Source organism: Passer domesticus, chromosome 8 (assembly GCF_036417665.1).
Source record: "Passer domesticus isolate bPasDom1 chromosome 8, bPasDom1.hap1, whole genome shotgun sequence".
Lineage (NCBI taxonomy): Eukaryota > Metazoa > Chordata > Aves > Passeriformes > Passeridae > Passer > Passer domesticus.
In genome coordinates, this window is record NC_087481.1 from 38,914,799 (window position 1) to 38,934,261 (window position 19,463).

Sequence of the window (19,463 nt, forward strand, 5' to 3'; positions counted from 1 at the left end):
CTTGCAAATATTCTCAAGATGTCATAGGGAATGAACAAAAAAAAACCCTTATTTTCCATGGCACTTTTAATTCTGTAAAACCTAAAGTTCTTTCAATACTGTAACATTAAAGTAGAAAAATCAACTAAATGACCACTGAAAGGCATCCAAGCTGGAATATGATGGTGGCTGCCATGGTTCTCAACACTGTTGCAGGCAGGAAGCAGGGATGAAGATGCCACTGGAATTTAAGGAGCACTTTGGAAAATTGTAAAGATTTTATCTGAGAAATTAATGACAACACCTTTACTACTTAAAAAAATAAAAAATAAAACAAAACAAAAAACCATTAAATCTTTCCTTCCAAGAAATCGTTCTCATCCAAAGAGAATAAACGTCTCAGTAAAATACCTAATAGAATACAAATGTTCCATCTCACTCCTGTGTCAGTACGTGTTATTCTGTAACATCATTCAAGCCATTATTAGAATTGTGAGACACACGTACTCCACCTTACCCCAGATTATCACTTAAATGAGATAGCTTTGTTTCAGCCACTTCCTGCTCTGCCCAACACCTTGTCTGCAAGCAATTTGGGATGGGAAGGGATTTGCCTGTGGCTGGGGGCATTGTGGCTCCCTGTGGGTGGCTCAGCATCATGATTGCCATTCATTTTCGCGGGGAGAGGCCGTGCTGCTGTGCAGGGACTCTCATTCGCCCTCCCATCACAGCTTCCGTGGATGCACCCACATCCGTGTCCCATGGACCCCCCACTATGCCCTGCAGCAGGAGAGGGGCTCTGTGAGCTCCTGTTTTCCACACTGAGCTCCAGTGGAAAGTTTCTATGTTCAACTAGTCGTAATTTGGCTCTAGAATGTTATTTTCCCTGTTTATTGTTTAAAATACTTTCCCTATTTATTTTTTTCATCAGGAAAAAAATTGATTGAAATGTAAATAGCCAGCTCTTTGGTGACATTCTTATATCCAACACCCACAAAACATGATGCAGTGAAAGCTCTGTAAAAGAGGCCTTTTAAAAAATATTTCAGATAAATGCTACCAGATCAATCAGTTGTGGTTGAAACCTGTTGGACACATACCATTGTCTGTTTTTAACATCCCACAGATAGACAGACACGTAGAAGGGGAGTGTGCAAAACATTCATGTCCAGTCTTGCAGACAAGGGCAATTAGCCTGGCTTAGCACACGTGAGTAAGGTGATGTCAACAAACATCCTCCTCCAGATCCACCAGATTCCACTCCTGTGGAACGAGTATGTGCAGCTTGTCACTGCTCCTCTCCAGCTGCTCTCAAGACTGAGACATCGGTATTTGATACTAAAAGCCTGAGGAAACAAGAGGAATAAGGCAGTCCTTAAGTAAATGGTTCGTGGGGTAGATTCTCAGGAATTTGGAATAGGGCTGTTTCTCCAGCAAAATATATTAAATGGGCAGAACTGAGAGCACCTTCCACAAGTGTAGAAGGATCCAAAAATTTATATGTCCCCATGGCATAAAATCTTCATTCACTACTTTGCCCAAGCAAAGAAGTAGCAACATGTAGCTTCTATCCAGAAGAAATTTAGTAACCTCATTAATCAGGACCAGAAAGTCACTGGTCCATCAGCTTTTGTTTCAGAAGATGGAATTCCCTCATAGCACACCTGGGCGCTTCTATAGTCTAATGCGAGGTGCAGAAAAAGATGAACCTAGTGGCACAGAGGGAGCTGGGGGAAATTGCAGTAAAAGACAGCAGATACGAGTTAGAAAAATGCAGATTGTAAACAAAGATGTTTCTGTTCTCAGGTTGGCCAAGTGGTTGCTGCCAAGTCACAGTAACCCTGGGTTGTCACCTTTGAATTTTACTTGTCATTCTGGTATGCAGTACAAGAATGTGTGTCATTTCATCATGCTCCTTGCCTGCAGATTGCCTAATTAATTTACTACAAACTATAAAAGTAGTTCCTTGTACTAATTGCCTTGTCTGCTGGATGACCAAAGAGGAAGCTGGGACTTTGAAACAAGATGGTTTTCTTTAGATGAGAAAAGTAAGACATACAAATTCAGGCTATTTTGTCTTTGTCTTATTCCCTCACAATATCCATACAAAGCTTTCCTACTCCTGATAAAATGAGAAAATCTCCAAAACACTCCAGCAGATAGCAGTAGATCCCTGGCATTTACTCATGATGTTCAAATTTAAATGGGTTTTTTCTTTTTTTCCATTGTTGTTGTTTGTTTCCTAAACAACTAAGAGTAATCAGTCTCCTTGGCTTCTACTACTGTGTTTTAGTTAAGAACTAAAGACTGCTAAAACACAGTAGTAGAAGCCAAGGAGACTGATTACTCTTCTTCACAGTAACAAACGCTGTTATGAGTAAAAGAAATACTGCAGCAGGATTCTATTCTCCATCCACGAGCACAATCTTCAGGTGGCCAGAAATTTCAGGGATCAAGCCCGATGGATTGGCAAGTTTAACTAAAACTCCCGTAACTAAAAGTTATACCTCAAGCTGGGAGAGGTGTAGGAAAAATTGGGAAGTGTCTGAGGATCAGCAGGTAACCAGCATGCTGTATATGCAATAACGCTAGATGGCTGCACAGTCTCCAAGAAACTGCTGCTGTCTGCAAGCTTGATTTTGCATCTGGTGCACCTGAAACACACACAGCGAGATGTGTTGATCAGTGGAGTGTGTTTGTGTGCCAGCCCCTTTGTGTCAGTAGGCAATCCAGTTCTCTGAGCTGGCAGGCAGAGCTGCAGGACAGGCATTTGCTGACAGCTGGACTTAAGCATCCCCCCAAATGACATGAATATTACACCGTGGTGGGGCAGCCTTCCTCCAGATTTGCTATGTCCCTGTCACCAGGAGCTGAATCGCATGTGAAGCAACTCCTGAGACACTCCAACCAGGCCTTTTGAGAAACCTGGTATCCCCAAAACTGCCAGGCAAAGGGTGGAGTATGCAGAGGGAGGCAGAAACCTCTGTGGCCATCCGGCTTTGATCAGCTATATTTGTTTGTTTACAAGGACGTCTAAATAATACCACCCACCACTCTGTTCATCAACATCCCAAAGATTTCCAGCATACAGCTCTCAGGTTTCTAGCTCCTGCTGCAGCACGCAGCCCACACCAGACAGAGCAGGATTAGGGCTGTCAGGGAAAAGGATTGATAGCGGGATGTTACGCTTCAGCAAGTAATCAGTTCTCTTTAGGAGCAGGATCCTTCCTTACAAGATCCTTCAAAAGTGACAAAATAATTACCATATAGGTCTAACAGTTTCAGTGAGCTCTTAAACTGGTGTTTGAATACACAGCTTTTATTCATATATTACGTGAAAGATTGCTGTGTTTTCTCACCATGACCAGGTCTGGATGTTTCAGCATCTCTGGTTGTAAACATCTGCTGAGAGATGACAGTTTTATCCAGCTCATCACCTAGTCCAAATCTTTCAAGCGTAATTTCCATCAGAAATGTGTTCCCTGGCTTACATTTGGGTAACTGTCACAAAATCCCCTTCTAGCTTCTCTGCCCACAATTGACTCTTTGCAATGGTTTGTGGCTGTGCATCCACGCAGGCACCAAATTCATGTACAATGAACCCTAATACCTTCTGCTTCAAAATTACATTTTGCTCTCCTTGACATGTATGCATACTAGAATCAGAGTTTACAATTTCATTTCAAGGCTCCCCAGGAAGGTAAGGTGGAAGCAAGTCCTGGAAGGCTCCTAACCACATTGCACAAAGCTCCTGCCTGGTACATAAACCATCTCTTTGCTTGTGGCTGCAAGAAAAATGTTATAGCTCAGGCAGAGAGGAAGAGACCAGAAATTCTTCTGTGCTTTAGTTTGCTACTTGCCCATCACTCTTGCCAATTTGCCAGTGAAGCCTGTAGATCCTAACCTCCCACCAACTGCAGCCTGTGACCCGCTGGCTGATGGGAATTCACAAACTAAGGGATCTGGAAAAGCTGATCACAGGATGCAGCCTTGCATGCGCTGCACATCAACCCGAAGAGGTGTGAGCTCAGGGAGTCCTCACCTCAGTCTAAACATGCCAACTCCCTGCTTCTTCCCACAGAGTCAGCTTCAGCTCTAACCAGGAATGATTACATTTTTGAGTGTCACATGAGACAAGGACCTCTAAGTCACACTGAAAAAAAACACCTCTTGCGAAACTTTTGCTAGCAGGCAAAGGAAGAGCAAAAACATCTATGAGCTCAATGTGTACCAAACACGCATGTTGAAATCTTACTACAGGTTGAGAGCACAGAGTAGGGAGACATATATGCACAGGCAAAAGCAGTGCTGATGACATGAGAGTGATCAGAGCACCACAATGTTCACAAAACTGTCTGTGGGTAATAAATCAGCTCCTTTTGTGGGTTTTGATTGCAGGGATCCAGCTGGATCTAATAACAGCTGGTTTGCATGAGACAATCAGCCTTGCCTTTGGTAACCCTTTCAGAACTGGGCTAGTTACAGTATTTATCACCAGCTAATATTTTTTACTTATTTCATCGTAGTTACAAATATCAGGAAATGCTGCACAATTAGCCAACCCATGGTTTAACCCTACCAAACAGGAGGGCCAGATTCACATTCACATTGCCTTCTCAAAGGCTTATAGAACCACAGCCATGGTGGTGAGGGATCTGTCAGCATCATTAAGAATTTTTTTTCCCCAGGGATTGTCTCCAGTGGAGTCTACTTGGTACAGGGTTGGCTGCAATTGTGCTGACTAATGTGATTTATTTGTGTTTTGCAATACAGGACCTAAAATTCATTTAGTTCACAGCACAAAGACAGTAAAGTTACTATCTCACTTAAAATACCATTCCTTCTGATTCCTCCATGCTTAGTTTTTGCTGACTCTTAAGCAACTTCCACTATGCAAGTGTGATCTTCAGCAACAGGCAACAGCATACACAGACACAGAGTCTCCAGCCTGGTAAGTCTAGCATGTGTCAGAGATGTGGGATCAGGCAGCCACAAATGGATCCCTGCAACCCTGGGGTGGAGAGCCCAGCCCTTAATACATGCTTTTAGCATATCTGCTGAGAAGTGAAACTCCCTTCCCTCACACTCACCACAGCACAAAGGTATTTTGGATCCTACAAAAGGCATGCCAAAAATCAAATTTTTCCATCAACAGAGAAAAGGAGGAATGTGTGTATCTGGTCCATTGGGCTCAAATGGGGAGATGATTAATCACCAGCAAGGGAGGATGACTGTAGATAGCAAGTCAGCATCTCTAAGTATTTTGTTTTTCCTCCCCATATCCCTTTTTCCTTTTAAAATGAATTCAAAGAGATTGCTTACAGTAGAGTCTCCTCTGCATGCTTTGGCATCTTGTCTGAAGTCAGCAAGTCACATCCTTTCTGTCAGCATTCGGAAAACACTGGTCTAGAAAACAGAACCTACCTTAAATGCAAACCAAGAAGTACAGTGTTTCAGGAGTAGGTGAAGCCTTGGAGAGGGACTGAGATGGCCTGTTAAGGGAAAGTGAATGGAATCCCAGCCTCAGTGAACCCACTGAGGATTTTTCCCCATCAGAGTATATTCTTTCCTTACCAAATTTCTGTCAAAATTCTCAGGATTTCACCAGAAATTTTTTGCACCTCTAGTATCTGCTGTTAATGAAAGCTTCTGCTGTGATCCACTCAGAATGTACCATCCAAGAATGAAGGACTCAGCATAAGGGATGAGCAGAAGACAAGTCATTGAAAGTGGTGACCTAGTGATGCTGTGCTTTTTTAACCCCCAAGGCACAGAAATTATTACAAGCCAGATATGGAAATAACACAGGATAAACTACAAGACCTATGCTGGTGAGATACTGCACTTCGATTTAGATGTAAAACTGAAGTTTTTATGCAACCACAGTCATTAATAGTCACGTAGTATTCACTGAATAATAGAGTTGTTAATGTTTGCACCCAGAAAAAATTCTTGCTCAGATCAGTTCCTGCCCTATGGTTTCAGTTGAACACACTGTTTTCCATTTTGTCTTAAACTCTTGAATGGAAGTGAGGTATTTCCTTTAATACTGTTATATTGAGACCAAGACCTACGTCATTTATAAAGAATTCCAGATTCACAGGGAATGGGAAACACTATAAAACTGTGAAAGAGCAGCCTTTTCCTCTTTCTTTTAGGTAAGGGAAGAGGTAAAACCCACTAAGCTTCTTTCAGAAGATTGTATTCTGTAGTTTTGACCCTGAATGGGCAGAAATACTAACAAAGCCAGTGATTTTCCTCCAAAAGGAAAGGTTTAAGTGGTTTTGAGGAAAAGTGTACAGCTGGTTCTCTGGTACAAACCTATTCTTTAACTTTAGTGCTAGAGAGAATACCCATGTACATCTAAATAGTACAGACATCACTGGTGCTGGACACAGACATCGTGGTGCACTGCAGAACAAGGGAGCTCACCTTCTGTGGTGCATCCTAGGGTGCTGTGTAACACAGGCCCTGCAGGGCTAGCACCTGACCTCCCTTTCTTCCAGAAACACTAAACACTGGCCCTAGGACCTAAGCAGGAATACCCAGGAACCAGGAACAACTGGGACACTGCTGGGCAAGTCGTATGAGTGCAGCTTATCAGTCATCATAGTGGTGCTCATGTGGAAACAACCCCACATCAGTAAATCTGGCTTACAGCAAAAAGACAAAGAAATATCAGCACTAGGGACTGACAAAAGTAGGTGCCAATAGGAGGGCTCAGGACATGTTGTACAGACTATTTGTAGAGACATGTTTCTGGCGTTCTGAGTCCATAAATAATGTTTACGAAAAAAGGTATTAGGTACCTTCCCTAAGGGCTGCTAGAAAAAAAGAATAAACAGACCAGAAGGAGCTTAGGCACATTCCAGTTTGGGGAGGAGAAAGAGGCTGTGAAGACAACTCTAGCAGACTTATTATGGTACCTTCATGAAACATTTGCCTTTTTTACCCAGAGGGCAGGGGTGAGGGAAATATGATTCCTTGTTCTGACAATAGTGGAGAACGAGTGCTGTATCTGGATGGACTGCACTCTCTTGTCTTGGAGCCACTCCTGCAAAGATGTCCTAAGCCAGACTGGCAGCAGCCAGAGGGGTTTCTGGCAGCTGCTCATATCCCAGGGAAATGGCAGGTATATGAACTGATCTCATCAAACTTCGGAAAAAGGAAGGAATGAGGAAAATACTTGGATTTGCACAAACAAATCTTGCCTTGCTCCACTCTTATTTACAAGGTTGATCTAGGACAAAATATCACCTCTTCAACCCAAACAACACAGCACCATGCAGAGAGCACTGCAAGTCTGCTGATGTTCTTGCTGTGATCCCACTGGGCTTCGAAGCGCACTCACAGTTTAAAGAAATGGATTGCAATGATAAAAGAGAATTATCTTTGCTTTACCCTCATATGCTTTGTAAACTCCCATGAAAACTTAGCAAATTCCCCCTGCTGCTTCCCCAAATGTCTGTGCCTCAGGCCCAAACTCAGTTATTCCTTTAATCCTGTGCAGGAGATCCAAGATCAAAGTTGGTGGGACTTTGTTTCATTGAAGCTATTTCCAGCACCATCCCTGGAATTCAGACAGCTGCTGGTTTTCATTCCTCTGCCATGGCCTAGCCAGATCTGACACTTCAATGTTAACCCTTGGTTTTGGCACAAATGATGAACTGAGTCTTGTCTCCTGAAAACTCCCCTGATCTGCAGCAGATGACTCACCTTCAATGTGTACCCCATGGGAATAAATTACTTACTGGTGTTTGCTTCATGGGGACCAAAATTCCAGTGGCAAAGGAAGGGATCCCTGTGGAATCTAGGATCTTCTGAGATGGAAGGTGATCTCTAACTATCCATTATATTATCCCTGGGAGAGGGGGAAAAGAATTGAAAACATGAAACATTTACTGGAAAAAAACAAGACCAGCCCTGTATTTAATCAAAACATTTTGGTTTGTTCCACTTGTAATTATTTCCATCCAATGAAAAAATACTTTAACAAAGAAAACGACAGTTCCCTTCCATGGGCAAACAAAATAAGAAGTCATGTCAGTTCCTGTACAATGCTGCAGTGAAGGTGACATATTTTTAATGCTGTGTTGAAATTGTCTTTACTTATTTTGCAGTAATACTTTAGGTATTACTGGGTTCGATTTAGGTTTAAAGATCTAATCAATTTAGGTTTAATGATCTAATTTTAGTGTTTGTTAGGGTAGTGGTGAGAAAACCAAAGATTTGTGGGGAAGAAAGCTGAAGTGACACTTCATTTCCCCTGAAACTCATGAGAATGTGAATATGAACACTGATTATACCCACATGACTTACTGGGGAAGAGGTTCCAAAAAGATGAAGACTAACCTGAGAACCCAGGGAATTATTGCCATTGCCAGCTATGCTGGTACCTTGCTATTTTTTTTTAATTGGAAACCCTAGTTTTCACATGGTAGAAAGAGGTAAACAGGAAAAAAAATACCCATTCTTGTACAAGACTCACTCTTACACTCAAAAGGCTGTCTCATAATCAAGGCACTAAACTGCAGGTCCTCTGGTTGTAGTTATTGAGATCCCATGCCAGGCACAGGCTCTCTGTATGTTTGCTTTAATTATGTTCCTAAAGAAGGTAACAGTTTATGCAGGTTTACTACAATGCCCAACTACCCTCCTTTCCCTGTGCCTCAGGAACCTGAACTTTGTATTCCCCACAGACAAGTGGAAATAACCTTGGGGACTTCTTCAAAACTGCTTCAAAACACATTGAGATCTACTGGTGAAACAGCACTAGAAAAATATTGTCACTTCCATATGCTGGGATATTTTTTCCCAGAGTTCTCAGACATTCAGCATCACAGTTGCATTTTCCTGCCTAGAACAGGCCAACCATTTTCTCTTCAATACCAGCTGACTTCAGTGCTCAGATGAAAAGGGGCCTGTAAGTCATGGACATTGCTACTTGCTTTTAAATGACTTTTCACCCAAGAACATTATGCTGGTTTCTGCACTGCCTTGGTACTATCTCTGCACCTCACCCATCCAAGTCAACAGGTATATTTTCATACCCTCTAGCAACAGATACTTTGTGGAGGAGTTAGTGTTTGCCAAGTGTGGTATACTGCTAATTTATTCAGGATCCTTGCCATTTTCTCCTCCAACACAAAACTGACAGCACACCAATCACATATATTTTTCAGCAGCACATCATCTGACTGAATCAAAATGTGCCACTGAGATCCATCTGCATGGCCTTTTGCTGCAGCACATACAGAATTCAGCTGCCTGCTTCTCAGACAGATGTGACATCTCAGGACCCACCTGACACTGACTTAAACCCCTGTTAGTGTGTTTTGTGGCAGAGAGCATGGCTAGTTTGTGGGTGGTGGGAAGTCAGCATCTGTTCTGAGGAAAAGGGGAGTTTTGAAAAGGTAGAGGTTTCCCAAGATGTGCCTACTCAACACAGGAAGAGATGTTGGGAAGCACCACTGTAAGAATCAGGAGGCTGGTCTGCTGGGTGGCTTGTGGGATGCACCAGGAACAGGGAGGTAAAGGTCTCCCTTGCAGGAGACCAGTATCTTGGTAACAGAGGAAGGAAGACTATTCCTTTATTTTTGTGAGAAGAAAGCAGGGTGCCCAGGTCTTCACCAAAATACCAGGATGAAATCACAAGTTTTATCTGAGATACTTAAACCTGCTTGTACCAAACCTCATATTACTCATGGAGAGCTCCACCTCCTCCTCCCTCTGGGTACTATTGACATTGCCAAATCTTTTGCTAACCACAATTCTTTCCACATAATATTTTCTGTGCCAGCAGAGAAGTCTGATCTACTCTGGGAGGTCAGCACAATCCGTCTAGAGATTTCAGCTACAAGTATGATGGCTTGCAAGAAATCAGCAGTTAAGACTGATCATTAACCATAAAAGTTTATATCTATGAAAAGAATATCCTAAAAAAGCCACAGTCAGCTACTAACTAGAACTGTCTACCATGTGTAACTTTGTCTGTCTTATATCCCTCTTTCTCCACCCATGGCTTTAAAGATTACCTCTCTTTCACCTAGAGCTTTCTCAAAGTACTAATGAGCTACACAATCCAAACATGTATTAAATCTCTGAAAATGTTCAGTTGTTCAGGTATAGGACTTGGGTTAAGTTCATATATCAAAATTTCCAGGTCATTAGCTCTCATGTGTCAGGATAGCAAGCGAGTTACAAACACATGTACCAGGATGGATTTTCTCTAATTGCCTTTTTCTGAATTCTGATGATTGTGAGTCATTGCAGGCAGGAAGTTGTATAGCCAGAAAGGTTAAATATAAATATTCAATCTATTGTCCACTCACAGAGACTAGTATATGAAGAGAAGAGCCAGGGATGTTCAGAGTTAAGTAATATTTCTATTCCAAGTGAACAAACATGTAATGCTACCTGCAAGTCTTGCTGATAAGAATGTGCAGACACTTGGGTTAGTGCTGGAGCCAGGAACGTTACACCAAATCTGATGTGGAGTGGGGGTGCACTGCTGTGGCTGCTCTGCCCTCAGCACTCAGGAACACCCTGGCTGCCCAGCACGGCTCAGCATCTTCCCAGCATAACCACTTGTGATCCCCTGAGTGTTTTTCTGTGCTGTGGAATTACACTGTTCCATCTTTTCAAAAGCAAGCAATTAAAAAAACCTCTCTACAGTATGATCCTACAAATCTGTTCTGTCTTCACAGGAATATCCACAGTGGCTTAGGGATTTCCACTGTCTTTTGTCTTTGCTTGGGCCAAGTCACCTACAAATACAAGGATAATAACTACAAAGTCTTGCTATTTCTGAGGTTCCTGGTGGCCAGGATGAGTGACTGCTGGTAGCACACTGTCCCCTATTCCTGCCATCTGGGGTGGGTGAAAGAACACTAGTCAGAGTATCTGCTTCATCCATAAGAGTAACAGGGACATCCCTCAGTACAGCAGTTCCCTGTTGTTTCAGCTGAAGGTCCCAAACCTGCCTTCAGCATAGGGAGACAGGGAGACAGTGAAATGGGGCACTCCTGCCTTCCCACAGCCCCTCCTTTTCCCTGCTCATTCCCTTACTGAATCCTCCCCCAGCCTTATCACATTCCCTCCATTCCTCTCGTCACCCTCTGAGCTGCTGAGCCTGTGCTGCTGCCATCCACCAGCTTCCAGATCCCCTCACTCAGACCTGTGCCATGGGGTTCCTGGCCACTGCAGTGAGAGGGGTGGGGGAACCCTCACCTCCCACTCACTGTCTTCTGCCACAGCTCTAAAAAATATGTATTCACTCCCTATCCACCTCTGCTCTCGACAGCACCACACAAACCCCCCCTTCTTCTTGATGCTATCTATTCACAATAACTCAGTTTCCATAAAATCTCCTCCACTTATTCCTCACTGAAGCACTCTTATCTTATCTTGAAAACCTGACTGGACATCAGGCAGTTTGGTGTTTATATGAAAAAAGGGTTTGGTTCTAAAACAGTTCAGCAGCCACAAACAGAACTAGGTCTTCAGAACAGCTTAGCCTGCATTTTTGCAGTAAAATGAGAAGCCAGCTATTCCAAGAGAGCTTTTTGTAATGCTGGGCTTTGAAAATATTATTTTAAATATCCCTGAAACAGTTAGATATGGAGCCTTTGCTAAAAAGTCAGACTCTAGCTTGGTCTCTCCCTGGCAGCCAAGCTCACCTGAAGTCTGCTCTGCAGCCTTTTGCAGCTCTTAGGAGCCCTTCCCTGGTTTCCTGCTGCCTCCTCAGCCTGCACAATGCAGGTTATCAGGGCAAGGGTAAGGCTGGTCCCTGCCGATTTTGACAGACTGGAACTTGATTGATTCAGTTTGCAAACTTGGGACAATACTTTGTTGTGTCTTTGCCTGTTGCTTTACATTGAAATTATCTTGGGAGCAAGCAATTTGCACTACCAGACTTCAATGCACCAAGTTTCAAAGTTGGGTCATCTGGAGGTCAGGTTTTTTTGGTGTTTTTTGGTGGGGTTTTTTGTGGTTTTGTTTGTTTGTTTTTTATTTTGTTTCTTTTTGGTTTTTTAAGAGCACTATCAAGAACTCTGGGGAAGGTACCAGCAAAAGCTCTCTTTATACAAAACCACAAAAAAAAAAAAGTCCATTATTTTTACTTGGCATGGAAACTTGTGTGTCAGTTCAATTGTATTGACTTTCAAGAAGAATAGTTGTGCAGTCACAGTTTGGTGACATCTGTCCCCCATCCCATGAGTCGCGGAACACCGCAAAGTCATGAAATGATATGTCACAAACCTCCTGTTATTTCAGGATACGGAAATATCTCCCAAGTGCTGTATATAGACTATGGATTCATCATGAGCCAACCTGGAAATTTCAGTCTGAGCAGCAGTCTTAAATTAGTAAGTGCAGGGAAGTCTGTAGTAAAACAGCAGACTCCAGTCATCCCACGCTAAACAAGCATACAAACAGAAGTAGAATTTTATAGATAAAAGCACAAATAGCACTGCTAAGATAAAAATCACAAAGGTCCCAACCCCTGAAAGTTCTTGGCAGTATTTAATTTTTAACAGTGGGCTTAGATCAGATCTGAACAGAGGGAATATGAATCTGTCACTGGCATTTCCCATCTGGACATAGAAGAGCCCTGATTTGTGGCTGGCTTAGAAGGGAAGAAATGTCTCTTCATGACTTGCTTTAGTTAGACTGGGAAGTCATGGTCATTTACTGCTCATAGAAACAGTTTAATACAGACTCGCAACTTTAATGTTCAGGCAGCTTTGCAAAAGGGAAATTTTTTTTTTTTTCCTTTTCTCAGCTAAGGAGATGAAAAGCAAAGACAACTGAATGTGCTGAGGAGGGAGAGCACCTCAGAACTGGTGCCATATCTGAGCTCCTCTGCCCATTCTGTCACATGAAGAGGTGCCAGATGTGGGGACAAGCAGCAGTCGGCTGGCGCTGCACACAGTCATACACAGACTGTGATGTAAGATCCACAGTCACGTTACCAACCTCAGTTCACAAACAGTGGAGCCACTGATATCCTCCGGGATGTCCAGAGGAAATACACACCCCAGGATGGATATCAGAGTTGTACACAAACGAAAGAGCATTCATTTGGCTTCAGCAAGAGATTTTTAAATAACAGGTTTTCATAAACACATGCTATTTGTAAAGTATGTCCTGAGGTCATCCAGACAGGTCCTTGATTACTGAACCTATCTGCTCCTCAAGTACAGTTGTTTTCAGCATTTTTCAGCCTGGGAAGCCCCTGTATACTTTAGCAGTGGAGGTGAGGTCTCATGCAGTATATTTAAACTTGCTAACAGTCAGCCTGCTGTCCTCAGTTACTCCTCCCCAGTACTGGAGCAGCCAGATCCACAGGAACTGACAACCACTGCTCAAGGCCAAGCTTACAGTTATCTTTTTTAGTGTGATCCCATGTGACAACTCTTAGTGCTTCTGTTGAATCCTGGAACAAGTGAGCTCCATCATTTCACTGAATGGGGGAAATCCTGGCTCACCTACTACATGTCAACAATCCTCTGTTCCCATTTCTTTTTGCAGGTGTACAACAATGTATACCCCCTCCAAGCAAGAAACAGTAAATTTTGTAATCAAACTTTGAAAGTGCAATTATGAATGCAATTAAGGTGAAATACAGCTCTATTGAAATTGGTAGGGGTTTTATTATTAACTAAAGTTTACTCCCAGTGTTTCAGGTGGATAGTTATCCTGTTCAAGCAAAGAAGCCATTATTTAATCAAAATGGCATTTATAATGCAGTATTACTATCATATTCAAACATTCAGGACATGTTTACTTTAATCAGTTCTAATTAAATTGTTATACAGGAAAAAGATGTAGTTCTACTGGTGAGTGCACATATATTCAGGGGAAAAGCAATGCAAATTGTCCAGGATCTCATTAAGTGCTATTTGCACTTCTTAAACTCCAGTGTCACATCTAACTCTTCTGTTCTACCCCACTGAACTGGATTGTTCTAAAATGAGAGTGAGCATTTCCAAACTAGAGCAACTGCAACATTTACAGTGATGCAGCATTTGCAACAAGGTAAATGAAGCAGCAATTGTCAGACCCTCAGCCCTGTTAATTGCAAGGTTTAAGTAGCACTTTCACAGCCACTGGGATTCTCCAGGCATTAAAAGCAAAGAAGCAGGAGGCTGAGGGATGCCCTGGATACTCTCACACCCCATCTCTGGGCCAAGATACAGTATTGGCACATGCCTGGCAGACCCTGCCCAGCCTGGCTTCTTCCCTGCAACAGAGGGAAGGTGGAGTGAGGGTGGAGGGTACCCATTTTTCTGCAATGGGCAGATTCATAATTGGGATAGAAAACCAGGTCAAGCCCAGGCCTGGCTGGAGCTTTGCAGGCCTGCTAACACCTCAGAGAGTGAAAAGGGAGGCCCAGGTAAACAGCAGCACTCTTTTGAGTTCCTCCTCCTCACCTTTTCACACAATTTCATGATGGGAAACTCCTTGATCCCTGCCTCATATCTTCTATCTTTTTTGTCACTTTTTGTCTCTTGGATTACCATCTAGTTTTACAAGTCTCCTCATGACAAAGCAGAACATGAAAGTATCCTGCCCTTCCAGAGTGACCCTGATCATGCCTTGTCCTTTGTCAGGGCCACAGAAGCAAGCCCCTGTCACCCCCAGGACACCAAGGTCTCAGCAGAAGAGTAAGGCACCTCCCCCTCATACCCGGCTCAGCTTGCTTGCTTTATTCCTTCTTTCCTTGTTGCCAGCAGTCCTCAAGCACCTCTACTACTTTTCCTGCTACTTACCAGCTCTCCAGCATCACTCCTTGGCTGCCTCACCAGTGTATGTCCCCAAGTGCTCACCACTGCTCTGCTGCCCATCCCATCCCAAACCAGGCACCATCCTCTCTTGGCTGAGACCTGGTGCATACAGTCTTAGACACCTGACCTAAAACCACTGGTGGAGAGGAGTGCAGGTGTTGTGGGGTGAGGAACTGCTGACAGGAGCCCCCTCTGAGCCTGCATTGCCACCAACCAGCCTGAAGCATCATAGAAGGAAAACAAGGTTTGGGTTGTGCCATAACCCAGCAAGCAGCCAGAACAGCACAGTACAGTGCAGCTCAGCCTGCCTTCAGAAGGTGTTGATGAGGTATGCCAGCTTGTCCCGTGGCTGAGAAACGTGTGGACCCTGAGGGCAGGTAGCCAACAGGAAAGTGAGGGGAACTGTCCTGGCTCTGGAGACCTAGGAAGCAGTGACTGAGTTTAAGCACTTGTTTTAATGTCTTTTAAGTCAGCCCTTCAGCTCAACTCAGTGAGCACATAGGTGCTTCCATTGTGCACCAGAGGAAGTAATGTGCCTGGCAAGCCATTGACCCTGACTTCCCAGGGCAGAATTCTGGGCAGCTGCTTCCCATGTGGCTCAGCAAGGTCCTTTCACAGCAGGGTAGAGTGGGGACCACATACCTGTTCCAGGATCCAAACATACCAGGCATTTGAACCTTCTCTGCTCTTAAAAGGCTGGTGGACACACCAACAAGCAGAACTGGTGCTGAGCTAGGTGGCAACTTTTTCTCCTGCTCATGTATTGGGGAATTGCCTGTGGCAACAGCATCCTTAAGAGAGGCAGAGAAGATGCAGAGGGGTTTTGCTTGTACAGGCAGGGTTTGCACATTTTGAGCATTAAGTGTTAATAAGTGAAGGAAGAGCAAAACCTGAAATGTATTTAGACTATGCCAAGTGTCTGGAGCAAGACACAAGATTTGCAAGAGTTAACACATTACCGGTAACAGAGTCAAGAGCCACTCACTACCCCAAGAAGCTATTTTTTGCACCATAAGTGCACTGCAGTGAAACAACTTCCTCTTATGTGACCCCAAACCTTCACCTGGACAAGCTGTACATATGTGGGCCACTGCCAAGTTAGCAAGAGTACCATTTCACAGGAAGCTGGAGTCTTCTGGAAACTTCTGTTTATAGGAATGCAATTATCATGATTATCATGCCATTCCTCTTTGAACCCACACCTCTTTTTTTTCCCCTTGATCTGTCCCTCCTGTGAGGGGCTGCTGGCTGGGGCAGCACAGGCTCCCCTGAGCCCTGCCTGCCCACACCCTACCTGGCACTGGGCTCAGCAGGGCAACACCCCACAATTCCCCCAGGCTGGTGCTGAGACCCTCATGCAGAAGGTGCTGTGAGTCCTCATTTAAATGACATTAATACTTCACTGCTGGCATGGTGGATTGGGCAAAAGTAGCTAAAACCTAAAAAAGAAAAAAAACCCCTACAATCAGCCATCAGGCACAGCTCCAAGCGAACCCTGACAGATGCTGCACAGAACATATCCTCCCTGTCCTTTCTCAGCTGAGTACCCCCATAACATGACATTAAATCCACTCCTTTTCCCACACTGTCACATAGATATCCAATGTCCCTCTGCATGCTACATCCCAAAACCTTGCTTGTACTAGAGTGAAAGAAAACATATTTAAGCCAAGAAGGTGATTGCATTGCAGAGTCCTTTTGTGCCATGCTGCAGGTGTACAAAACAAACCAGGAGGCAATCAAGCAATCTGTCCAGATCCAGCCTTTAACTAAGGAGTCAGGGAATGGGATGGAAAACAAGGTCTAATATGTATGATGAAAGGTTGACAGTTATTTCATTGTGTGCTTCAGTGTGAAAACCACAGTGACAATGATACTGGAATGTGGTTTTCGTCACCATGCATGAGAAATCCTGTGCTTTGGGGGCTGCACAAATTAAAGAAGATGGGCTCTAAAACTACTTACAAAAATCCTGTTCTCCCAGACAAGCTGTGGCAGAAGGAGATGAAGTTATTTGCATGTGGGACATGCCTAAAGCCAAAGAGCAGAGGAGAGCTCACCTGTGCAGACCTGCACCTGCTCAGGGATCTGTCCTGCTACTACATATTTTGGCTTCTGGGGAGCTTTTTGAAATAAGGCTCATATTTGACAGGCATCCTCCTTTGCAACTGCAGAGCATCTCAGTGGACACTGTAGCAGTAATTTTTATGAAAGATCTCGGATTGCACAGTAGTAATTCAGGCACGAGAGAACAACACAATGGCCCAAACAATAATAGTTTTAGGAATCACCACTAAATGTATCTCTCTTGCTTTCCAGATACCTAACTTGGGAATTGTAGTACAAACACACCTTGCCCAGACCTTGCAAGCAGCTTCCTGTGAGCTCGTGCCTGACTTCTCCACATTAGAGAAGTACCCTCTGCTCTGAAGATGCTTTCCACAAGCTCCAAGTTTACAGAGATGACCAGAAACACAGGATGCAGCTGTACACCAAGGGGATCTAGAGAAACAACACCTTTCCACACTTGTGGACTTCTTTGAGTGGGGTGTTTTCTCATGACTGAGGAAATTGATGCATCCATCAAAATCTAAGCTGATGCTGACTCAGAGGTTTTTCTCTTCCCGTTACATCCTCTGCAGCTGAAGAGGGAATTTCCTGCCCAGTTAATATTTGGAGAACACATCCCACACTCTCAGCACATGGCTGAATGGGAAGGAGACCCAGCACAAGGACTGGCAGCTGCAGGGAAAGGGCAGATGTAGTGTGTGCCAAATGCCACAGTGGCCCCAATCCCCAGGCCAGGCTGTCCCAAGTCGATTTCCCTGCCTGGCTGGTTCCTTCCCATCCTTGTGCTCTGCTGCAGGACAGCAATGCACAGCTCAGCCCCAGCACCCCAGCTCCCCTCACTAACAAACTGGATTTTAAGGAAAAGGAGTTGATCTTCCTCAAAACTCCCAATAAAAAGGTGAGAGCTGACAATACTCTCACTGCCAGACAAGAGATGAAGCTGCAAGATAGAGGCATCTTTCCTTCCTTGTTGTACTGCAGCAGCAACTGGTTCAATATTCACAGAGAACATGATCTTTCCCGTGTCAAGGGTGTTCACAAGGTTTAGACCCAAAAGCACATTAATAATCAGTTTCCCTTTTCTGCACTTTTTTCAAGCTTGGACACCAAAACCAAGCATTACTTTTGTTCTTGCCTGTGGACTGTTTTTGATGAGGGCCGGAATTGGTGGTGTCCACCCTTTGGAAGGTTTCACTGCTGCTCATAATACAAGCACAAAATGGTAAAATCTCCCTTTGGGTAGATGCATTTACACTGGCACAAAAGTCCTAAGCATACTAATATTTTTCTGACTCAGTGCTAAGCTATTAAAGTAAAACATCTTGATCCTAATACAGCAAATAAACCTGAGTTGAAAAAATACATAAAACACAGTTATGCTACTAAAACTTTCAAGTGTAGACAAAAATAATCACATGCAACAACTAACAACAGCTTTGTGGAGCCCTCTAGACACTGAACATTGTCATATATTGTGTCAACACAGGGCATTTCCAATTTAATTGTCAGTTTCATACACACAAACACACCCTCTTGTGAGAGTACCTAGAGCACTGAAGTGTTGTGCTCATTGCCAGCCATTTTCATTCCACGTTTGCCCTAGCCCACAGCTAGAGTACTTGTCTTGTACACATTCCAGGGGATATTTTATTCTTGTTCAAAAGCTTACTGTCAGTGGGTTATTTTATTTATTATATTTGGTAACACAGTCATTTCTGTTGGCCTCAAGCATTTGTTGAACACAAGGAGGTAAACCAAGCTTAGAAAGAGCCAGCTTGAGACTCCTTAGGAACTTCAATTTCTGACAGCATCATACATATTTTGCTTACTACAAATGAGATACTTTTCAGAACACTGGTCTGAAGCTATTTACAAACATCAGCATTGTAGCTTTTTTCCTTCTCCAAACTAGTTATTAAAAGAAAAGGGTCTCCTGTAGTACAGGAGTGTACTCAGCAGTGTACAAAACAATGGAGCACAATGGCAGAAAGAAAGTGCAATGGTGTATGGGCAGCAGAGCTAAAGGTGAGAGGCTAATTCTTTGTCCCCAGAATTCCTTTGGCTGTGCTATTGCATTCATGTTAAGGCATCTGTAACTACTCTTCTGCTGCTCTAATAATTTAAGTCTGCCCTACGCAGCTGGGAGCTGAGAGGGGAGCCCAAGCACGGCAGCATGTCAGACAGCAAGCACACAGCACTAACCACAGCACTGTCTCAGTGCTGGAAACAGGGACCTCCTTTCCTACAGCTGTCCTTCTCACCAGCCCAAAGAGCATGGAAAACTTGGCTCTGTCCACACAACAAACAGCGCTCTTGGGTTTCCCAGAAAAGGAGGAATAGGTGCTGGGTGCATAATGGAGCGTTTGAAGAGAATCAGATGCAGCCCCCAAAATCTCTATCTCGCTGCAGTGGGAAGCAATGAGAGAGCAGTAAATTCCTCCTAGCCTGAGGAGAAAAGGTGCCTTTTGGTGGATGACACAAATTTGGGAGCAATTAATAATTAAAGATGAGAGCAATGTGGCGGGGAAAGGGGCAAATTAGATACCCTACCTCTGAATTGTGGCTAGCTGCAGTCAACAAACTCCAGTGACTGCTAGAGCAAAAAGTGAATTCACTTTAGTTGAT